We start from the raw sequence: 9,700 nt of genomic DNA, 5'->3' as shown, positions 1-9,700 counted from the left end.
CACTTCGTTCTGCTGACTTAAAAAATGATTTCATCAATACACCGCCACCTATGTTTGGTACGAAGTTAGACGACGAGCGTAAAGTGCTTGGTATTTTATTATGTTCGAATGTAATCGAATAAACATAACAACACAAATAATCAGGATGGCAGCTCCCAACATATGTAACATTCAGGATGGCAACTCTGGTAATGTGTAAAATTTAAGCTGGCAGCTCTAGTAAAATACAGGTTAGCAGAAAAGCATTTATGATGTACGTAAAAGTACGTTATTTTCAAATTGAACTGAAAAAATAAACATTTTTTAATCTTGGTATATTCAATTATTCTTGAAACAAAAAAAATTAATAATGTGAGTATTGAAATCCAAAAGTCAACGAGTATCTTAATATATTCATTGAACATAGCATTGCAACTAGTTTGGGTTAATACATTTTCAGGGATATTTAAAATACTTAACTTATCATTTTAAATAAACCAGACAGATCGATTTATTGCCAAATTATAATAGTAATTTCACTCAAAATACATTATTCATAATTACATTTCCTTAACAGATTGCCATCCCGATATCTCTACCGGTTTATTCGATACAATAGGCCGATAACTCTCCACTTGGCAGTCACGACTTCTGAAATATCGATACGTTGGAAGTGTGTAAATTTTCCACATCCCTGGGAATAATCGAGTTAAATTAAAATAACATGGCGTTAAGGTCGGATTACGAGGTGAGCAAAAATAAAACCTGGATTACGATGAAAACTAAGTTAGTTAAGTGAGAAAGTGGTTAAGTGTAAACTGTTGTTAGACCATGGCGAGGGACCCAAAAAGAACCAGGGCCAAAACAAATTGGCCAAGTGAAACGCTGAGCGGGCGTTGTTTTTAGTGGGAAAAATCGAAATGTGTGGGTGTGTGCGTGTATCTGTGTTGTGTACGTTGCCTTTGGTGTTGTTCTTGCTGCTGCTACTACTACTATTTGTTTTGTTGCTGGTGGAAAAGCGAGAAGCAACGACAACAACAACAAAGCCGAGGCGACGCCCCACGAAGTTCACTAATTTGTTTGCGGGCTTTCGGTAACTGGAAGCGGAATCGAATGTGAAACGGGGCGCAGTTACTAATCCTATTGGATCTGACTCGGCCTATATCCGCTTACCTGCTGATCTGTAAAAATAGCATGGGCTTAGAGCCTGGCTTTTGACTTTTTTCTCGAATTCGTATTCGCTCTCCCTCTCTCTTTCTCCCTCTCCCTTTCTCTCTCTGGCTCCCTGCCTCTCTCTCTCGCTTTCCAGGTGCGCTTAGCTGACATGCGCAATTTGCATTTCCAGGCCGACCAGTTTCCCAAATTTTCCACTTTCCCGGCGCGAAAGCTTTTCGCTTTTCCGTGCCTGGAAATCTTTCAGTTTTCGGCTTACATAACCGGTACTGCTGCCGCCCCTCCCGAACCACGCCCCATTCCGCCGCATCTCGCAGATTTCATTATTGGAATCTCGAGCCCTAGAACGAAACTACCCTGAATAACACGTTTATTTTTCCATTTTCCGTGCTTTCCCCCCATCCGGAATTGGTGTCATTGGGCCGAGGAGTGCGCTGCTAATTACACACACTGGCACATTAGCGTAAATCGACGTACTTCTTCCCGTACTTTTTTCTCCGTACGTAGCCCTTACCTTCCCTTCCCTTCCCCCTCACCCTTCGATTAGATACTAAATGCCCCACCGATGACGCCACTTAATTACCCCGCAGACGGTAATGAGTTCTACGGGTTGTTGTTTCCACCCGGGCTTTCGGTTCTGTTCCTAGCGCTAGGCCACCAATTCTAAGTCCGTATTGCCAGCTCTATTGATTTTGGGGCTTGTCTAAGGGCAGGTCACACACACGCACGCACCCACACACATACTGGTTCGACGGCCCGAAAGTATGCAAAACTATAGAGCAAGCGGTCTGAATCCACTCGCAATCCACAGTGGGTCCAGATACTATTTCAAAGGGGAAAACTTGAAAAGAACTCTTAAGACCTAACTTAGATATTATAATTATTATTATGTATGTATTTGTATTGTTATAAAATTAAGCATGTAATTCAAATACTAGGTCTTTAATAATATTGTAGTTGTACGCTTATTTTAAGAATCAAAGTAAGTCACACAAATTATTTAAAGTTCTAAAAACATTTGTGGTTGGGTATATCATTTCATACAATTATTTTATAAAATATGACGCATTTCCCAACGAATTTTCAAGCTCAACTTCTGATGATAATATTGGTAGTGTTGAATATGTGAATGTTGCTTAATTATTATATTTCAGTCTGCCGGACTACGACATCTTATATCTTAACCCAGTGTGCTTAGTGGAAATTCTATTATGATTTCACGCACAAATCCGCGTAAAGCTGAGTTATGCACGAGTATATCTCACACCCCCACCAGCGTCGTGGCTTCGTTTTATATGCTGACTCATGCGCTTTCAATTGAAGTCAATTTAAGAAAGCACATCAAAAATCAAGAAACTACAATCTGACGATGCTCTAAGAACGCGATAATGAAGTTCTCTTGCTCTCAGTGCGTTCCATAAGTAAATGATTTGAAATTAAGGGCCAGTCTAAACCAGAACTAGTTGGTATATGTATGCATCTACCCGTTTATCAGTCGAAAAATGCAGATAAAGCAATTAAGAGTTTTATAGGGAGACGGCAAATAAGCTGAATAATGTGCTTACAGCGTGGTAATGGCAGGTTCTAAATGCTAATACCCAGGATTTGAATGCTATCAGCAGTTATCAGCGTTGACATGTATACTATATTGTAGCCAGCTATTTTGTGCACCCGAATAGACGGGCCCCTTCCCTTTTTGACCAGTTTTACCCGGCTCGGAGAATTTAGGTACGCGTTAACTACTTAACAGATTGCCGATGGCAGTAAAAGCGACAGCGATAATAATTACAACTGGAAAATACCAGAAAACCGTCCGCCAGAGGCGGTGACTTGCTTTCGGCAATCAAAGCGTGGCAGCAAAACAATATTGGCCGTTTTAATTCAATTACACGCCAATAAAAATCTAATCAACTGACAATGGCAAACCGTTTGAACAGATTTTGTTGGAAAGAACCATCTACACTATGTGGGCATCATCAATTGGCAGCCATAATCGCAAGACGTGGAAATTATCACCTCGCCCATTGACTGTTTGCTGTCACATCCAGCACACAGACTGCACTCGACAAGGACTTCGATTTGTTTCGCTGCGGTGTGATATTTGGCACATGCCCAGTTTGCGTCAATGGATAGGGTTTTAATTACTAACGATTGCATAACCCGGTGTTAGGGGTCTGGGCCTCCAGTTTCCCAGGTATCCGTATCTGTATCTGTGCCTGTGCGCTATATTTACCTTTCGTCTGCTTATCAGATAACACTCGGTCGACCAACACTTGTAGATTAGGTTCTAGAGCGGTACGTTGATTTATTTTCGTTTTCGTTTGTTTTCGAGTTGGTCTCCAGCTTGTCTCTCAAGGTCCATCGATCAATACCCTTCAGGGGTGGCTCAGTTCCGAAGGGGTGGTTTATTGTCTACCTGAAGTAGCTGAGCCGGGGCTCAACAATGGCTCAATTGTTCCTGTTCGCCACTGGTTCAAACGAGTTTCGGGCGGTAAGACGAGATTCGTGGATCTCCAGAACTCTGAACTCGTCTTGTGTCACGCACTTAATATTGTCTGAGCGACAAAAATTACCGCAATTACCGCGAACGCATTGTGGGAGGAAGTAAACGAGCACCGGGCAATCTGTAATGCACAGCTATGGAAATGACATAACTTTCGAATATTACTCGGATTCAATTGGCCGGTAAAATGGGAAGGCATAACAAATGAATAAACACAAAAAACAGCGGGCGATCCAACTATTCTAGATCGAGTAAATAAATATATATCCCGCAAGAACTCGCTAAAATCGGATTTGGCCGCCACTTGTCCGTGGGATTTCTTTTGGCACTGGAGATCCATAAAAAAATAGCTACATATACCTGCCTGCCATAAATGCTAGAATCTTGTCATTTCGAAACGAAAATGGAATGGAAAATGTTTTCCAAATGATGCAGACAATTGAAAGATTGTTCGAATTCTCGCAGAAGATACACACAGTTGTACGTATATGTAGCTCAATTGTGTGTGAATCTGTGCCTGTATCTTTTGATTCGCACTTTGCTTGTTGCCCGACGCTCCTTAAATCGTCATAATAAATTTTTATTTAATTTAATGCCTCATATGTGACGACAATATCAGCAATTGCCGCCACTTGCACACACACTCGGCCTGCCCGTAATTTGTTTTAATTTAAATACAATTTAATACGCGCTGCTGACGTTACTCTAAAGCTAATTTCGCAGTCACGATCGCCCAAAAAAGTAAAAAAGAGTGACTATTTGGCCAAATGCAAATGCAAACAAATCGAAATAAGTAGCGGAGAAATGCCAATTTGGCAGTAGCCGAAAATATCCAGCTCTACGGAGTCGAATCAAATTATCGCACCGCCCGATAATGAGAAATAATATATGTCGGGCAAACAAATAACCGTCGACAGCTGTAATTGGTTTTGGGTTCCGTCACACTTGAGCTGAACTGGTTTGCGTCGTGAGCAGGTGAAGTGCGTCAGAGGATGGCCGATGGTTCCGACAGATAGTGGATACCTGATAAGGCGACACTGATTCGCAATCGTTATATTTGGGTACGGTTACCGGGCAGCCTTGCTGTGCGGATCTGGGTGGCATTACCTCCAGGAATTCGCTGTTCAGATCCCTTGTATCTATTCCCACTGTCTTCCAATTAGACGTGCCAACGTGCCACAAATCGCTGGCTTTGACTGCTGCCGCTCAAGTAGGTTAGCCAGCACCCTCTCAATTGAGGCTGATTTAGTGCCAAGCGGTTCATTGAGCGGTGGCGCGTGTCAGCCCGATGCACCCACCTAGCCCACTCCGAAACTCTGGAGCAGAAGGGGTTTCTATTGATTTGTGAGCGTCAGCGATATAGGGAGCATATGCTTCAGCAGGCGTGTGATTAACATCCCCAAATGTGTGTTGCAATCAATCAATAATAGATTTTTGCCGCAAAAAACACTAGTTTTTAAAGTCATGAGTAAATAATTAATGGATCATTGCATGGAAGAACAGAACTGTAGAATGTCGTTCTTTTGAAAATGTGTAACTATCATTGCACACCCTTTCCCAGCCTCAAAGCCGACTAAAATATATCTTTCACAAGATCTCCACTATCAGCTGGCTTTTGTGGAGATGAAGTGGCAACTTGTTCGCGGTTTTAGGGCCTTGGAGAGCACCCCCAAATAAAGTGGATATCTATATGTATATCTAAACGTATGTATATGTATTCGCCAGGAGAACTGGAAAAATCACTCAGCAATCCCCGCTGCGCGAACTCATTTGGCCAACATATTGGACGCCCCTCTAACCCACAACAGCCCCTTTTGTGTGGCTTAGTTTCCAGGCAATGACAAGTGCACACACGCGCTGAATGGGCCATAGAAAATATTTGTGCTGTACTGATGGCCTGGCTGCTTTGCTTACTTTATTATTATGTATATTTTAATTTTGATTAGAATTTATTGCTCCATTTTCGGACGGGCGGTCTCCGGCGTTTCGCATTACCCAACTGAAACTCAAAGCCAAGCGGTGTCTCTGTATCTGCTGTAGCTGTAGCTGTATCTGTATCTGTATCTGTATCTGTGTCTATGAGATGGGATAAAATGCGATGAGATGGATTAGGATGTATCCAAGATCTGCCCGCCCACAACGATGCAGCCCAATCAGCTGCTGGCTGTCCGTTCCCGCAAACCATGAAATCGGATTTACAAGGTGGGCGGTAGGTGGTGGGAGGAGGCCTCCATTGCTCTACTAAATTAAACGTGGAATAACAATTGGTTTTTTCCGGGGCATTTCATTCAATGCTGCCCGCCGCGAGATGCCAGTGACTTTCCTTCATCGTTGTCGCCGTCTAAGGTTTTTCTCATTTTTTTAACTACTGTATGAGCTGGATGGATGGTCGCTTCTTTACAATGGGAATGGCGTAAATTAGACGAGCTATGCTCGTAAATCTATTGTCATAAACGCCTACGAGGAGCGACGAGCAAATTGCTTCGAATGGCATCATAGACTAACTAGAGCCGGACTTCGACTTGGGTTAGGATCGAGTTTATGCGCTGCTCGAACGTTACTTGATCAGGGAATTGAGTTCTTAAACTAGCTGTTTTCTCAATACTACTTCCGTTTTTCAATTTTTAATTTGTAGGATTTAGGATTTTAAGTTTTTCCTTTCGATTGCAAGCTTTTAAAACTTTGAATGATTTTAGTAACATTTGCCTTGCCTTGGAACTCATCACGAACCCGTCATCATGCATGACCATTGTGGTCCGTCTGCCATTCATGGCGAGAAAAGACCCCCCGGCGGTCATGTGGGTGGCGGGGGGCACACATTTTAATCAGTGCTCAAGTACAACGGCTTTATGGCTCATTCGCTCTCATATCGGGGCACTCGTAATGGCAGTGATTATGCTGCACTCGGATTCGGACTTTCTGTCGCCGTCTCTGTTTTTTCGGTTCTGCCAGGGCCCAGGTCATGAACGCCATTATGCAACCGAATCGAGGACCGCCGCCCACTCCCGTCGGCGGGGGATCGCATTTGCCAATGGCAATTAGCGAGCTGGCCAAAGTTTTCGCTGCAGGCTGCCAAACCAACTTGCACGCTTTTCCCCTTTTCAAATGCAAAGTGTGAATGCAACTTCTACGAACTAAAGTGGAACTTTCCGAGCTTGAACTCGATTTAAGAACTTGGACCCCCGCAAATGTCACATAACAGATTTTATTATTTTAGCTATATATAAAGCAGGAATATTTGGTTTATTTCTTTTCGCTACTTCCTACGCTACTACGCTGCAAGTACAAGTATTAACCAGTTTTTCATTTGGTAAGCTTAGTTAGTACCCTTTCAATATTGGCATCTTGGCAAAGCCAGTAGCTAGTTGACTTTGACACCACGCAAATTTCTAAAGTCATCAGTGCTGCTCCGCCTATTGATTTTGCCTAAAAGTCATAATTGGCAGTGGAACAGACCTTTTTTGTTTAGGACACTCTCCGCAACCCCAACCCTTAACCGCAGTCATAATTTGTATATTGATTTTTCAGGTGGTTGGCATTGAGTTTCCCAAAAAAACGGGGGGACACGCGGCAGGTGACAGACCAAATTGAGTTTTTCCGGGGAATATCGGAAATTGACTGATCGATGGACGAAGTTTGGAGACGTCACACAGACCGGTTGACCATAGGATTGTCTACGCGGAACCCTCGTCAGTTGACCATTTGTCAGCTGAACGCATTGACGTTCGATTGTGACGCTGCTCTCCTTTTTACATAAGTAAATGTTCACGGACGACTCACATGGATACATAGACCTCGATTCCATGGGCCACCCCGGCAATATCTGGGCGAAAAGTTTAGGGCTTTATCTATGTATCTCAACTTTCATTCCGGTTGCCAAGTGTTTCTTTTTTTTGTTGTCGTTTCATTACATAAGTTAATATTGTAGGCCAGCGAGAATTGGAGAACTTCTGGGGTACACAACTGGCCAACACGGTCACTTAAGTCGGCATTTGTTTATTTATTTTGGACCCATCTCTGCGCCGCCCTGTAACATGAAGCCGAGCTGATGACCCACAAATTGAGTTTGAGTTCATCTGGCCGGGACACTCCTTCAGCGTATATCACACGCGATTCGATAAGTTGATAAAACGTGCACGATTCCGGCCAGAAATCTGGATGCCCCCAGTGGATCGATAGGGGAGTCATTCGGCCACCCTCCGCTCCGGGAAACCAGAGACTGAAACTTTTCCCGCTGCTTTAGCTGGCACGATGTCTTATATTGATTTTCCGTGGGATTTAGTGCACGCAAAAAATGAGCTGGGAAGTTAATCGAACACCGTACGGTGCTCACGAGGAAATATTGCTAACAAACAGTTTCGTTTAAATTGAAACGTTTTGCGATCAGCCAATGTACCAACCCTAGCATATGGTACATATGCTTGGGGAATACGAATATAAAATACTAACACTATTTAACTACGGTCTTAGTTAGTATTTAATCTTGTACATATGCAACACTTTCAAAGTCTGTTGGAACTTTTCGAATATCCGTTTGGAATTATTCTAGTGTAGTACTTGCTGGCCAAGTGCGTATCCATGTGATTTGCTTTTTTGTCTCTGTGCTGGCAGCATTACGTGTAATTAAACACGAGTTACAAGGGACTGGAAATAGACTCAAGGTCCGAAAAGGAAATTACTGGAGTCCTTAAGCCCTAAGCCAGTCGTGGTGTCATTTCACCCGCAACCCCGCCACTTTGCCTATAAATGCGTTAAGTAAGAACAGCAAAAGCTTATTATTGGGGGTAGGGACATGCTAAGTGGATTCGCATATGAAACCTCGGATTCGTAGATTGAATATGGGCTGCTTTATATAGGAATATGATTTTCATAACGTGCCGCATTGATTCACCGGTTTCGGGGGAGGTTTTCTAGTTGGCCCCGGGGTTGCCCATCTGACTGAATGTTAAAAACGAGTCTCGGTAATTGTCAACACTTTTGGGGGGATGGGTACAGTTGGAGTGACGTCATGCAAGGGCTCGAATAGGCGGCTGTTCCGAAATGCCAAAGTTGTTGGCCTGCCCTTTTTATCAAACGCTTTGTTTTCGTTATACAATTTATGTAGATGTTCGCTCTCTCTTCCTCTCCCTCTCGCGCTCTCTCTCTCTCTCTGGGGATCCCTCTTTCGCCCTTGCCACCCCTCATTTTTCTGCCCGCTGCCCATTCTCCGCCGCCCTCGCTCTCCAACTGACACACATTCCGCTGCTCCGAGCTGCGCAGCCAACCCCTTGCCTGCCTCACTTGTAACACTGCCATAGATTTTTCGGCTGGAAAGCTCTCCAACACTGTGCACTTTTCGCACGAGAGGCTCCACTCGCAAAAAAAAGTTAGCACTAAGTTTTTGTATTTGATTTTATTCATTAATTTAATTTTTTCATTTAATAACTTTTTTGAAATACTACCGATTGTTAATAAAATCTCCAAAATGTGAATATGAAAAATGTTTGTTTATGAAACTTTATTAAACTATTCGCAATTCTTTTTTTTTTAAGAGAAAATCTTTGGAATTGCCAGTTTTGAATCGTCATGAAACGTATAATAAGATTATGAATCATATTTAAATTTTCATGCTCAGACACAAATTTAAGACAACTAAGATAAAGATATGAGTTTTTAGAAAATGTGGGTCAAATATTAAAACATTATTACACTGATTATAACTTGTTAGAAAGAGAAATGAAAGGACTCAGTTAGTGCTGTAGCAGACAGAAATCGAATGCAGTCAGAAGACTAATGTTTTAAACCCAACTTTTCAAAGATTTGTAATCTGATTTGATAATAGTGATATTGAAAGGCTAAACAAAATATTCTTTTTGACGATTAGCCTGAAAAGCGTTTGTATACCCGCACATTCATGGTTTTTTTTTTCGCCGAGTGTAGGAGAGCGTTGGGCTGCGGTGTAACATCTGCTGGCGAAAGCTCTCTGCCGACGTCGGCAGAGCAGAATGTTCTATCCGAGAATCGAGAAAGCTTAACCACTCGCGGCGCGCCGAAAAGTTTCAGTCG

General features: G+C 42.7%; 1 long non-coding RNA gene across 1 annotated transcript; it reads right to left on the bottom strand.

The window, feature by feature from the left end:
* Positions 1-462: 462 nt before the first annotated feature.
* LOC116801662 lies at positions 463-1,237 on the bottom strand. Its single transcript, XR_004362154.1, has 2 exons — positions 1,153-1,237; positions 463-673 (listed from the first exon to the last, which is right to left on the bottom strand). It is a non-coding gene; the product is annotated as an uncharacterized LOC116801662 (long non-coding RNA).
* Positions 1,238-9,700: the final 8,463 nt, after the last annotated feature.

This window comes from Drosophila sechellia, chromosome 3R, assembly GCF_004382195.2.
Source record: "Drosophila sechellia strain sech25 chromosome 3R, ASM438219v1, whole genome shotgun sequence".
NCBI lineage: Eukaryota > Metazoa > Arthropoda > Insecta > Diptera > Drosophilidae > Drosophila > Drosophila sechellia.
Note: the sequence above shows the minus strand (reverse complement) of the source record. Positions and strands in the feature narration are given on the sequence as shown.